The sequence below is a fragment of the Euphorbia lathyris genome, chromosome 6 (assembly GCF_963576675.1).
Source record: "Euphorbia lathyris chromosome 6, ddEupLath1.1, whole genome shotgun sequence".
Classification (NCBI taxonomy): domain Eukaryota; kingdom Viridiplantae; phylum Streptophyta; class Magnoliopsida; order Malpighiales; family Euphorbiaceae; genus Euphorbia; species Euphorbia lathyris.
In genome coordinates, this window is record NC_088915.1 from 22,034,595 (window position 1) to 22,048,754 (window position 14,160).

The 14,160-nt window shown below is 40.6% G+C and overlaps 1 pseudogene; it reads left to right on the forward strand.

The window, feature by feature from the left end:
* Positions 1–12,465: 12,465 nt before the first annotated feature.
* LOC136233616 (metalloendoproteinase 3-MMP-like) lies at positions 12,466–13,460 on the forward strand (annotated as a pseudogene).
* The last annotated feature ends 700 nt before the right edge of the window (positions 13,461–14,160 follow it).

Below are 14,160 nucleotides of genomic sequence, written 5' to 3' on the forward strand. Positions count from 1 at the left end.
GCGTCTCGGGCCTCGTTTTGACCTAATTTCGTGGCCTTGTTGGTGTAGGAAGACGTGGGGCCGAACGTGGCTTCGTGGGGGCGGAATTGGTCTTTTTGACCAATTCCCGCAGGTCTGCTCGCCGAGCAGGAAAGGCTGCTCGCCGAGCAGGATTGCGACGAGTAGCCCCTGCTCGCCGAGCAGGCGCCTGGCGCCCTGCTCGGCGAGCAGGCGCCTGGCGCCCTGCTCGGCGAGCAGGCTCCTGCTCGCCGAGCAGGCCACCAGGGGCCTGCTCGGCGAGCAGAAATGGCCCGGGGGGCCCTGCTCGCCGAGCGTTTTCGCCCGAAGCGCGCTCGATCCGTACCGGATGACTTCCAAACCCTTTTTCGTCTGAACTTACACCTACACACGCATAAAAACTCCAGAAAACATTAGTCCAAAAGCCGAATTGATCCGTCAATCGCTTATTTTGAGCAAACGCTTCGTTTGGTGCGACTTTTGACGGACCAATTAGCTTCAAAAGATAACGGAATTCTATTATGCGTGTTATTTCGGCCGTATTTGCCTAAATTGATCACAAAACGAGCCTAAACAACGAAAAGTAAATAGAACGTTTCCAATTTCTAACTAACTCACACAAAAGCATTTAAATGCGAGAATTGCTCGCTTATTAACCAAATTACTCTAAAAACCGTCCTAAAACCGTACCCAAAGATAGGGGTTTTTGACCCCTATCAAACCTCCTCGCACTTAAAACTTTACTTGTCCCCAAGTAAACTAAAAAACTAAACCCGCCACCACAAGCAAGCTAGAAAACCTCCCGGTTTGACTGGGTGCTTGACACAACTTCGAACATCTGTAATTACATGCATTCGGAAATACAAAGTAGAGACACGATATCCAAAAGCCGCATTTCAATTATCATGGGTCATAGTTTTAAGCAAATGGACACATGTTCAATTAAACGAGTTTAAGGGGATTGCTAAGTAAAACACCTCACCATAGGTAGTTCACTCATTCACACAATTTTTGATGGCTAAGGTGTTTACTCTCGGCTTATGTTCTTGCTTAGGATTACGCTGATTTTGCACGTTCATCCGAGTTCCTCTACTATGCTACATGACTCCGATGATATCAAAAACAGCCTCAAATTGGGGTTGTAATGTGGTTAGAGGGTTAAAGGTACAACAAGGGTTAAAACGTTCTAGCGTTATAAAAACAGAGTTTAAATGGCTTTAGCAAATATGAAGTGACTGAGCTTTTTATTCATCCCTTATTTTGGATTTCTTTTTGAGATGTTTTTATTTTCAGGAACTGGGGAATGAAGTTCTTCCCTTTTGTTCGTCTCTTTTCTTTTCTTTTCTCCCCTTTTTTTTTCTTTTTCTGTTTTTCCTTTCTCTTTTTTTTTCTTTTGGGATAGTGATGCTCATTCACTCCTTAGCCTTTTGGCTTGCTACTATAATGCCATAAACAACGATAAAACGCTAGAAGAAAACAAAGGCTCAGTTCGAGCTTTGCAAAAACAAAGGTTAAGTAGCGAACCAAATTGTGGTTCGCAAAAACGGGTTAGAACGAAAGAAAAATCTATAAACTACAAAAATTTCGGCTCAGAGGGGCTTCCTAGAGTGGATGAAAAAGAAAAACAAGGTAAAGAAAAGGGTTAATTCTAATGAGGCTGATTCATCGTTTATCCTCTCAAATCATTGCATGTAGGTTCAACACAGTATTAGGTGCAAAATCTGTAATCTTCCACAAGTCAAAGCATTCACACAAAAATGTCAAGAAAAAGAGCTTTTTGATGTTCGCTCTTAGGCTCAAATTCAACTCACAATTCTTTGGGTTTCAATTTTGTGTTTACTAGTTTTTCCCAAACTCAAGTTTAATATCACATGCCTTCAATTCTTAAGTTATCTACCTAAGTAATGATTTTAGCATTTCTTCAAAAGTAGGGTCTAAATGCAAACTGTAGCTCATGCTTTTACAGATGCAAGAGTTGTGTCCTACGCCTAAACTAGTTGTTATGCAATTTTAGATTCGGTTTTCAGCCCTCAAAGACAAATAACGAAGTTTAGATTCGAAGGAGGTTCACGGTTTTAGGTCCTAAACATGCAAAAACATAAGTAAAGCAGAAATAAAACACCAAAACGCAAACCTAAACTAGACACGACGCAACAAAAATTTAAAAATTTATACAATTTTTGTAAGTTTGTCTACCCCTCCTCCTCACACTAAAATTATGCAATAAGTTCCAACATTGCATCATAAATCATGAAGTACGAGTGTAAAAAGTTAGGGTGGAGAAGAAAACTTACGGATTTTATCGCAATCGCAAAAGTTTGACGATTTGCGGTGGCAAATTTTTTTTTTTTTTTTTTTTTTTAAACCTGAAAACTGAAAAGTTTTATTAAAACTTGGGTTGCCTCCCAAGAAGCGCTACGTTATAGTCGGTGAGCTCGACATAGAATTCCCGCCTAGGTGTATGCTTCTACTCGTGTTAGGAATTCAAATTCCTGAATAAATAATCCGTACCTACAAAACGGATTAAGAGCCTCTAATAAGTTTAATGAAAGCAGGAGGCCGAATTTAAACATATTATGAAAAAGTTTGGTTTGCTCCCTTTTGGATTCTCTTGGTAGGTCGAAGAGAATGAAAACTTCTGAGCATGAAACAAACCTAAACTTTTCTAATGTTTGAGGAAAAGGTACTTGAGATACACAAGTTTTGATTTGATCTTTTATCTCTACCACATGATTTAGAATTTCAGATTTTGAACCGGGGTTGCTTACCGCTTCCGGTTCTTCACTTACCTCGAGTGATGCATGTGATAGTGGACTTGGTTCTACCTTTTTGTCATTCCTCAAAGAGATGGCTTGAGCTGATTCCCTTTGTGGGATTTCTATGTTTTCCTTTATGCTTGGGAGAGCATCTCGGGATTGCTTTTGCATCTCTTGGTTTATTTGAGCCAGTTGGTTGCTCAAGTCCTTGCAAACCTCCTCGTTGATTGTAAGTCGGGCTGATATTCCTTTCAAAAGGGACAGCACCTCATCTCGTGAGCTAGAGGGTTGTGGAGGAACTTGGCTTGCTTGTTCGTAAGGGAACATTCCCAATTCGTTTTCCCTGTGCTCATTGACAAACCTATTTGGAGGCCTCAATATGTTAGGGTTCCCGTAGGACAGATTTGAGTGTTGAGGTCTCCTCCAATCACTACCATAAAAGCTGTAAGAATTGGGGTTAGAATTATACCTTTGGTGATTACCCACAAAACTTACACTTTCATTGGTGTTGAGGCTCAGATTTGCCATCAAGATATCCATTTTCTCATTTAAGTCGGCCATGGAGGGATTGGGAGCCTCATTCTCCAGGGTATGAATGTATTGTCTTGATGGGATAGTAAAATTTTGAGCTTGCCACTCGACTTTTTCTTGCCAATTCATTGATCAGAGAATGCTGAGAAAAAGTGAAGTTCTAGCACAAAAGTTGATAAGTAACAGTATACAGATATGAACAAGTATAGAAACGTATAAAGAAATCATATATCAACAAGTATAAACGATATAAACAAAGATATTCACAATGAATGCCTAAACTAACAAATCAACCTTTGGTTCGATATTGCAGAAGAAATAAATCCCCGGCAACGGCGCCAAAAACTTGATGCGTCCCCACCTAAGGTTAGAGATGGGAACTCACTAAGGGATAAGTGTACCCCGTCGTTATCAAGTAATAAATTTCTGGGTTTAAGTCCAGGTTATCGTCCACAGGATTTATTTCTGCAAGTACCGAATTACTAAGTCTCGGATGTTATCTAGGCTTAAGGGGTTTGAGTTGGTTTTGTTTAATTAATCTACTCCTAGGTTGGTTTGCACTAATCCTAACTAGATTATCTAATTCTGACTAAGTTATTCTAACCCTAACTAAATTACTCTACCCCTAATTGATCTTTTACCAAACCAATTAACTGAATGAACATGAAGGAATACGATGATAACAATGATAGAGTGTTTAAGCAATTGAATTGAAACTAAGTCGCTTATGTCCAAGGCGATTAACCCGACCTATCCTCCTAAAGTCCCTAGTTCATGATTCCCTTGTAAGGCCGAAACTAGCTCTAAGGCTCAGTAATTTGGGCTTAATCTTCTATAGGGTCGTCAATCCTATAGGCACTGACTAGGTCAGATTCAGCTCGCAATATGTGCCAACCTAATTTTGGGATTATCGAATGAGTTAAACCAATCAGACAAAGCGTAAGACAAAGATTAAAACATCAAAACAGTTGAATAAACAAAATCTATATTATATATCAAAGATGAAGGAATTGTCACGAAGTTACAATAAACCTAGAATTCATAGCATGTATCAGAGGCTAGACAGAATATAAAAGAAGAAAAATCCCTTTCAGGGAACCTGTCTACCAATGCAGGCGTCTTTCTAGGATTTAAGGATGGAGCTTGAGTAATCCTCGGTGAATGGAGCTTCGGAGGTGTCTTCAATGGAGGTTTGAAGGTTATGGAGGAGGTGGAGAGGATTTCTCAAGGTGGAAGCTAAGCTAATTACAAAAGTAAAAGATATCTAATTTACAATTGAAAATTCCTATTTATAGACGCGTCTCGGGCCTCGTTTTGACCTAATTTCGTGTCCTTATTGGTGTAGGAAGACGTGGGGCCGAACGTGGCTTCGTGGGGGCGGAATTGGTCTTTTTGACCAATTCCCGCAGGTCTGCTCGCCGAGCAGGAAAGGCTGCTCGCCGAGCAGGAAAGGCTGCTCGCCGAGCAGGATTGCGACGAGCAGCCCCTGCTCGCCGAGCAGGCGCCTGGTGGCCTGCTCGGCGAGCAGGCCTCCAGAGGCCTGCTCGGCGAGCAGAAATGGCCCGGGTGGCCCTGCTCGCCGAGCGTTTTCGCCCGAAGCGCGCTCGATCCGTACCGGATGACTTCCAAACCCTTTTTCGTCTGAACTTACACCTGCACACGCATAAAAACTCCAAAAAACATTAGTCCAAAAGCCGAATTGATCCGTCAATCGCTTATTTTGAGCAAACGCTTCGTTTGGTGCGACTTTTGACGGACCAATTAGCTTCAAAAGATAACGGAATTCTATTATGCGTGTTATTTCGGCCGTATTTGCCTAAATTGATCACAAAACGAGCCTAAACAACGAAAAGTAAATAGAACGTTTCCAATTTCTAACTAACTCACACAAAAGCATTTAAATGCTAGAATTGCTCGCTTATTAACCAAATTACTCTAAAAACCGTCCTAAAACCGTAAGATAGGGGTTTTTGACCCCTATCAGCGGCCGACGCGCGTTCGACGAAAGTCGGACGCCCGCTCGACGACGCAAAGCGCGCGCTTGACGTCCGTCGGACGCACGCATCCAACCACGAATGGCACGCGCTCGGCATCCGAGCGATGCACGGGCACGGCGGCGCGGAACGCGCGCTCGTCGGCCACGAGGCGTGTCCGCCCGGCAGCGCGGGACGCACGTTCGGCGGCCACGATGCGTGGACGCCCGACGGCACGGAACGCGGGCTCGACGGTCGCGGGACGTGCGCGTCCGACGGCGCGAGACGCCCCCCGGCGACCGTTGGGCGAGCGCCCAACCACGTCGGGCGGACGCCCAACCTTGCGTTGGGCGCTCGCCCAACGCTGTTGGGCGATCGCCCAACAAATGTTGGGCGGCCGCCCAACAATGTTGGGCGGTAGCCCAACGGAGGGTTGGGCGGCCGCCCAACATGCCATGGGCGGCCGCCCAACCCCCTTGGGCGACGCCCGATTTTACTCGGGCGTCGCCCATTTTTCCGGGGATCCATTTGCCTATAAAAGGCACAGATCCCCATGCATTTCAGGAGGAGAGGACTTTTGGAGCCTTTCTCACTCTAGACATTTTTAGAGAGAGAAAGTGATTTTTTTGAGAAAAATATTTTTTTTTTCTCAAAAATTCCGAATTTCCCAAAGTTAAATTTTTACTCAAAAAATAAAAAAAAAACGAAAAATCACGACTCGTGGAATCAATCGGCTTCGACGGTCAGATACCGAATTTAAGGTATTATCCGAGGACTAGACTCTTTTATTTTATTTAATTCATTCCTTTCCTTTATTTATTTTTATGTTATAGTTTTTTATTTATTTAGTTATTCTTTTATTTTATCCCGTTTTATTTCATTTGGCATATTTATTTAATTTTCGTCTCGTGTTGAATAAAATTCGGTTTTGCTTTAAAATAGAAAACCTCGTTTTTGATATCCCAATACGAACCGTGATCCGATAAAAAGGTAGTTCGGGTGTTAAAAAACGTTGTAATTATAAGTTTTAATTTAAAAGAATTTCCGGATAATGTTTTAAAATAAAAACGTCGTTTTAGGAACTTCCGTTATTGACTATGACCCATTTTTGGTAGTTCGGAAATCCAAAACGATTGAATTAGACTTAATTTAAAGCTTTTGAATAAATCTGGAAACAATTGGAGTGCTGCTGTAATTTTCCGTTTCTGTCACTAATTGCTGTTTACCGATGGCTTTTCCGTCGGTAAATCTGCTGGAATGTAAAAAATGCTGTTTTGGTCCCTGTTTCTTAACTTTTAGGCTTTTGGTCCTTTGTATATATATGTACATCTATGTAATATATATCTTCAAACTATTTTTAGACATTTGGTATATATAATTATTTAGGATGTTTATATATCATTTTTTTATTTTATTTTAAATATAAGTATATGTATATATATCTTTTCTTTTCTTTTCTTTTTCCTTTACTTAAATGGTAATGAATTTCATTTTTAAAGAATATTTGCTTGGGGTTTTGGGAGTGATTAATTAGTGGATAAATAGATATTATTTTGACACTTAAATTACATTAGTTATGTATATATATAGTTTTGGGATATTTGGGCTATATTACTTATCATTAAATAAAATTATTTTGGGTGATAAATGTTATTTTCTTATTTATGGGTTTATTTACTATTTTCACGTATTTAAAGTATAAATGTATTATATTTAGTATTTTCATATATGTATTATATAGTCTCTTTTCATTAACTTTTATTTCATGTTCCTTTTTTTCATTTAAAATGTATATATATATCTATATTATTTTCTTTATTCTTTTGGACCATTTATGGGTCCATATTTCAAATGGGCTTTACTTGGGAGTGAATTTTGATTTAATGTGTTTATTGTTGTAATTATATTCAAGTAAGGTTCCACTAAAGAAAAAAAGGGAAAATTAAATCACAAAAAGAGTTTTTAATTTAATCATTTAAACTAATGAATTTTTAGAGGTTCCTAATGTAAATAAATAGTGTTTTCTTGACATTTCAAATCGTTTCTCAAAACATCACGCTTTAAAACCTTAGTCCGTTCCAACGACGGATTAAGCGAGCCTTGTAATTAAAATCGTTTTCATTGTAAATAATAAAGTTTTGAATCGTTTTCTTAAATGATTTGTACAAAATAAAATTGACTTGTATGTTTAACCACGTTTTCTTATTAAAGGTTTTTTTATCTCAATGTTTTCAAACACTCGAGTCGTTCCAACGGTGATTCGGGTGAACTTCATCAAACGGGGTTTTAAAACGCACCTAAATCGTTCCAATGGCGATTAAGGTGCGAACCATGTAAACAAACTCGTTTTGGGGAAATAAGTTAGTGTAGAATTAACTCGCAACACGACATATAAATCACATTGTAAATAAACCACTTCTTCCTTCCTCCCCTCTCTTTTATATTGAACTAATGTAAATGGGTGATTCTTTACCAAGGTGGCTTTTCAATAATATATGCTCAAAACGGTTTCCAAAATGAGAAAGAAAAGGTTTCAAATGAATTTTAAACTTAAAGAAATATACGATTAGTCCGTTATCGCCTAACATGCTGAGTAGGAGGCCGGTGGTTCATAACCGGGCGATGTCGGGGTGCCTAGTAGCCTTTCTCCGGAAAGGAGCTAGCCTTCTCGGCTCGTACCTAAGTTTCCCGAACCCACACCGGTCTCCCGTAAGGGATCGGTGTTCATTTTCCCATTCGTGGGTGGCGACTCTTCCATATCTCCGAGCTCCGGTGCTGCCGAGCAGCTTGATTCCACGATTGGTTGCTTTCGGTGCCAATCACCGCTTACGTTGCCATGAGGTGTCCACCCCCCAGTCCGCCCGGGAGATTAGGCCGCGGCACCTCGTCTAACACCTGTAGTTTCAAGTCGTTGCATGTGGGAAAGAAAAGCCCCAAACCTATGGTCCCTTTGAGGTAACGTAGAACTCTCTCTGCTCTGTACAAGTTCTCTGTGGTTGGTTGCATGAGATGTTGGGATAGTTGATTCACAATATATGTGATGTCTGGTCTGGTATGTGTGAGATATAGCAGTTTACCGATTAACTGTCTATATGGTGTGATTTCTGGGAGTGGATTGTCGTTTTGGCTTGGTTTGTGGTTTGGTAGTGCCGGAGATGAGGCTGGTTTGCAGTCGATGAATCCCTGGTCTTGTAACAATTCTAATGTGTATTTTCTTTGTGACATGTGGAGTCCCTGACGGCTGCGAGAGAACTCAAAACCCAGAAAATAATGTATGGCCCCGAGATCCTTGATGCTGAAGACGTTGTTTAGGTGTTGTTTGGCCTGGTTGATGGTTTGCATGTCGTTTCCTGCGAGAACTACATCATCAACATATACTAGCAACATGGTTACCTGTCCTGCATATTCCTTTGTGAATAAGGATGGATCGGCCACTAATTGAGAAAACCCCATATGTTTGATGGTGCCGGTCAAATTGGCGTTCCACTGCCTGCCTGCTTGCCTGAGCCCGTAGAGGGCTTTATTGAGCTTGCATACTTATCGAGGTCTTTCCGGGGATACTCCTGGTGGCATTGCCATATAAACATCTTCGCTCAGCTCCCCATGTAAGTATGCGTTGTCAATATCAAGTTGATGTATATGTTATTCCTTTGCAACTGCTATTGCTAATAGAGTTCTGATGGTGGTGAACTTTGCTACAGGTGCGAAGGTTGCAGTGAAGTCCACTCCCTCTTGTTGGGTGTAACCCTTGGCAACCAACCTGGCTTTGAACCTGGCAATGCTTCCATCGGATTTGTGTTTGATTTTGTAGACCCACCGGCAGCCTATGGGTCTTTTGCCCTTTGGTAAGTCAACTAAGCTCCATGTTTGGTTAGCTTCTAGTGCAGCCAGTTCCTTGTTCATTGCCTCCACCCATCCTCTTTCTAACTTGGCTTCTTCATATGTTGCAGGCTCCCGATGGCAGGAAAGATTAATTGAGAAAGTTCTCTTGGCTGGAGAAAAACCCTCATAAGATAAGTGTTTCCATAAAGCATGCGGGGAATTAGTCAAGCATGGCAGTGTAGAGCCTTGGACCAGTGCCAAGTGATAATATCTGAGATAGGTTGGAAGTTTCCTTGTTCTTTGTGGCCTTGTGTTGATTTGTTGGTGTTCATGTGCTAGTGTCTCTGGCTGCTCGATATTTTCTTCGATTTCTTGTATTGTGTCAACATGCTGTGTTGTCTCTGGTGTTCCTTGTTCATCATCTGCACTGTATGATTCATCATCATCTTCGTTTATGCATGCTTTATGGAGTAACTCCAGCTCTGCTTCACTGCAACATGATGTTTCATTTTTCTTGTGTTCTTCTGAAAAAGGGAAGAAGTTCTCAAAGAACTTCACATGCCTGAAAAAAAACAAATGTTAGTGCTTAGATTCAAAAGTTTGAATCCCTTTGTGCCGTGTCTGTATCCCAAGAAAATGCACTTCATTGCTCTTTCTGTGAATTTGCCTTTGTGTCTGTCCAAAGCTGAGGCGTATGCTAGACACCCAAAAACCTTGAGGTCGTCTACATGTGCCCCTTTGCCATACAGTCACTCATAAGGTGTCTGGCCCCAAATTGGTGTGGATGGTAATCTGTTTATGAGATAAACTGCATGACTAACTGCTTCTGGCCAAAAAATGTGAGGCAGTGAACTTTGAAACATGAGTGCTCTGGTGGTATTCATTATGTCTTGGTGTTTGCGTTCTACTCTGCCGTTTTGTTGTGGTGTTTCTGGACATGATGTGTGATGTATGATTCCGTGTTCTGCATAAAAATCCTTCATGATGAACTCAGGGCCATTGTCCGTTCGGATTGTTTTCACATTCTTGCCAAATTGTCTGTTTACATATGTGCAGAATTGTTGTAGCGTTGTACTTGACTCCCCCTTTGTTTGCATTAATGTGACCCATGTATACCTGCTATGGTCATCTAATATGGTTAGGAAGTATCGTTTACTAGAGTGTGACTCTTGTGTTGGGCCCCATATGTCTGCATGAATTAGATCAAAACATTCATCTGCTATATTGTGACTTAGTGAGAAAGGCATTTTCTTTTGCTTGGCTTTTTGACAAATGTCACATGGCATTTCTTTGAAGGAATTGAAATCATTACAAGATAGATTGAGGCCTTGCAACCTCTCATGAGAGGGATGACCAAAATGTAAATGCCACAAACTGGCTTTAATAGAAAAAACAGAAATATGATTAGGCAGCGGGTATTCCAGATAATAGAGGCCTCCATGCTCTCTAGCCAAGCCAATCTTCTTCCAACTTGTTGTGTCCTGTATCACACACATCGATCCCGTTATCACAACACAGAGTCCATCAGTACTCAATAGCTTACTAGTCGATATTAGATTGTAATCAAACGCAGGTATGCATAGAACATTAAGCAAAACAAGTTCAGGACTTAAGGTTACAGTGCCAATGTATTCTGCCCTCACCCTTTCTCCGTTTGGCAAGTTTACCCAACATTTTTCGATTTGTTTGTATGAGTTGTACATTTGTTTATTACAAATGATATGATCTGTAGCTCCTATGTCAATTATCCAACATGATGAGGCAAAATTAGGGTTAGGACCATTACCAGAACTGTCTCCCTTGACAAAGGTATTGACGCTGTTGCCCGAGGCCGGGGTCTTTCCTTGATTCATGGGCAGTAGGGCCACCAGCGATTGGTACTGGTCTTTGGTTAGAGTGAATGGTTCTGGGTTGGTCTGCTTGTTGTCTTCTTCTCTTGAGTTTTCCTCATTGCCCTGATTAACTGCTGAGTTTGCCCTGGGTTGATTTGTTCTGAAAGGATTTTTGGTTCTGTTGCCGTAATTTGGGGGATATCCATGTTTCTTGAAACATATTTCTTCTGTGTGTCCAGTGTTACCACAATAAGTGCATAAGGATGAGCTTTTGCCATTGTTCCTGCGATTGTTGTTCTGATTTCTGGTGTTGTTTGATTTGTTCTGTCTGCCGTTGGTGTTAGTGAATCCTGCAAACATGTTGCTTTCACCTCCTTCATTTCCTTTTGCAGGTACAAGACCAAGTTGTCTTTCATGCTGAGTGGCCAGCGCATAGGTCTTATTCAATGAGGGGATTGGTTCGATCAGTAGTATCTGCGAACAGATGGTTGAGTAGGATTCATTTAACCCTTGGAGAAAGGTGATAACCTGGTCCGCGTCTTGTTGATCCCTCAGGATTTTGAAAGCAGTGCAGCTACACACCTGCCGGCAAATGCATTGGGGCATCGGTCTCAGGTTTGTTAACTCAGCCTGCAATACTTTCAAGTTGGTGTAGTACTCAGTGACACTTCCGTTTCCCTGCTTCATACTGTGTATTTCCCTTCGCAGCTCGAGTATCCGCAGTGAATCCGCTTGTGCAAACCTTTCCTTTAAGTCTGCCCAGATCTGATGTGCCTTATCAAGCCACATCACGCTTCTCGCAATGGTAGGTGAAACAGCATGATTTAGCCATGATATGACCATGTTATTGCACCTTTCCCATTGACTAAACATGTTATCGTCTGGTGCAGGGGCGGTGATAGTGCCATCGACAAACCCAAACTTGTTCTTCGACATTAGAGCTACCTTGACAGCTCTAGACCATTGGTGATAGTTTGGCCCGGTGAGGACCTGTGATACCAGCGACAACGCCGGAGTTTCGTTTTGGGGAAGGTGGTATGGACTGCTGGACGTAATCATCGGTCCGGCCATAATAGGTAAGAAAAAGGATAGCCTTTTGTCTTAATGTTGCTCTGATACCATAATAATTTTGAATGAGTGAATCTTTAGGAATCAAAATTCTCATTAAAAAATTATAATGCTAACATACAATATTTTATATTATGCTAGGTGTGGTCATCAAGTAAACTTGATGATTAAGAAATAAAGGACACAACATGTGTCAACATAATAGCCTTGTGATGTATTTGATTAAATGGATGGTGATGATTTGATAAAGCCTTGATCAAGTGGAGGTGGTCCATCATAAGGAGGTGCAACCCTTCTAGAATGTGCTATCCATGAGAAATTACCATGACGCCCCTGTTATTGTTGTGAGGACCAAATTTCCCTTAAGCAATTTGGCTTTTATTCCGGAAGATAAGCTTTGGAAATCCAAAGCTCTTAACCCTCCTGACACAAGACTCTTCAAACTCCTTTGGTAAACCAAAGGTCTTCTTCTTCTCCCCTTTGCTTATGAATCCGAAAAGCCTCCATTTTCTCTCCATTGTTCTTGAAGCTTTTCTTGTACTGGAACTTTTGTTTGCTGAGTTTAATATTATTCTTATCCTTACTTCCCTTGTTTTAGCAGACACAAAACATGATTACAAAAACACATCACCCTTTGATTTCCTAAAACGTCTCCAAGGATGCCATAAGGGTCAAAATGTACAAGGCATTCAAGACCTCAAGAAGTACCTTCAACATTTTGGTTACTTAAACTATCAAAAACACTCTCTTGTTAACATTTTCGACGATGAATTAGAATCCGCAATCAAAACCTACCAACTCAATTACCATTTAAACCCCACTGGAATTCTAGATTCGGAAACAGTCTCTCAAATGAGGAGGCCTAGGTGCGGAGTAGTAGATATCATCAATGGAAAAACAAGAATAAAATCTAAACTCAAATAAGGAGGCCTAGGTGCGGAGTACCATTTAAACCCCATTATTTTAATTATTATGTGGAGTAACAGTCTCACTATGAATTTTTACCTGGAAACCCGAAATGGCCAGCAAATAAGTATCATTTAACCTACGCATTTCGTCCCGGGACACGAGAAGATGCAGTGGGAGCAGTAAAGAGAGCATTCAAGACATGGGAAGTTAACACAAAGTTATTCAGCTTTGAAATGATAGAAGATTACATGAATTCAGATATAGTAGTGGGGTTTTATAGAGGTGAACATGGAGATGGTGCAGCATTTGATGGGCCAGGAGGGAGTGTGGCTCATGCATTTGTACCACCATATGGGATGTTTCATTATGATGCAGATGAGATATGGTCTGTTGAGGCAAGAGAAGGTGCTATGCATTTGGAGAGTGTAGCTTTGCATGAAATTGGGCATCCGCTTGGACTTGCTCATAGTTATGTGGAAGATGCTGTTATGTTTCCTACTATTCTTCCTGGACAAATTAAGGGTTTGAAGGATGATGATATTCAAGGCGTCAAGGCCTTGTACAACCTTTGATTTCTTAACTTAGATTTTACTATATATATTATTGTTTGAATAATTATACACTAGTCCTTCATTTCCATGCATTGCATGTTTGTTTTTCTCTTTTTGATCTGCTAATATATATAGCCTGCATTAATGACAATAACTTTGTTGTTTTCGAGATTGTCAAAACTGGACCGCACCGGCCAGGTTAATGCTGGCTTAGTCACCCACCTAGGGTCTCTTATTTAGAAGGCTTCAAATCCACGGCTTAATCAATTGCAAAAAGAATTCGGATACTCTGGAAGTATTACGCCTACCAAATCAATATGACACTTTTTTCTTATTTTTACTTAATACCAATCATCTCCCTTGAATTGGTATGCAATATTGTTTGGATTGGTCGTTGTAATACTGTCATATATAGTATACTAAAATTTTTCATTAATTATAATACAAAATCCCAATTGTTAAAAAAATATCCCTATAATAATTATTATCTTGTATTTAAGTTTAATAAACATATGCAGATAACAAGAATGTACTATGCTAAAACAGAATCGAAAAAAATAATAAGAGTACATATTTGTTTTTTTAATAATCGCATTTAAACAACAATAGTATAATGGGAGGCCTCCTAAATTTATTTCGCAACCTCTTTAAAGGGTAGGATATATTCGGTCTAGGGCTAAGAAAAGCATTAAGGCCATGGAAGGGTGATGAGAGAATCCCA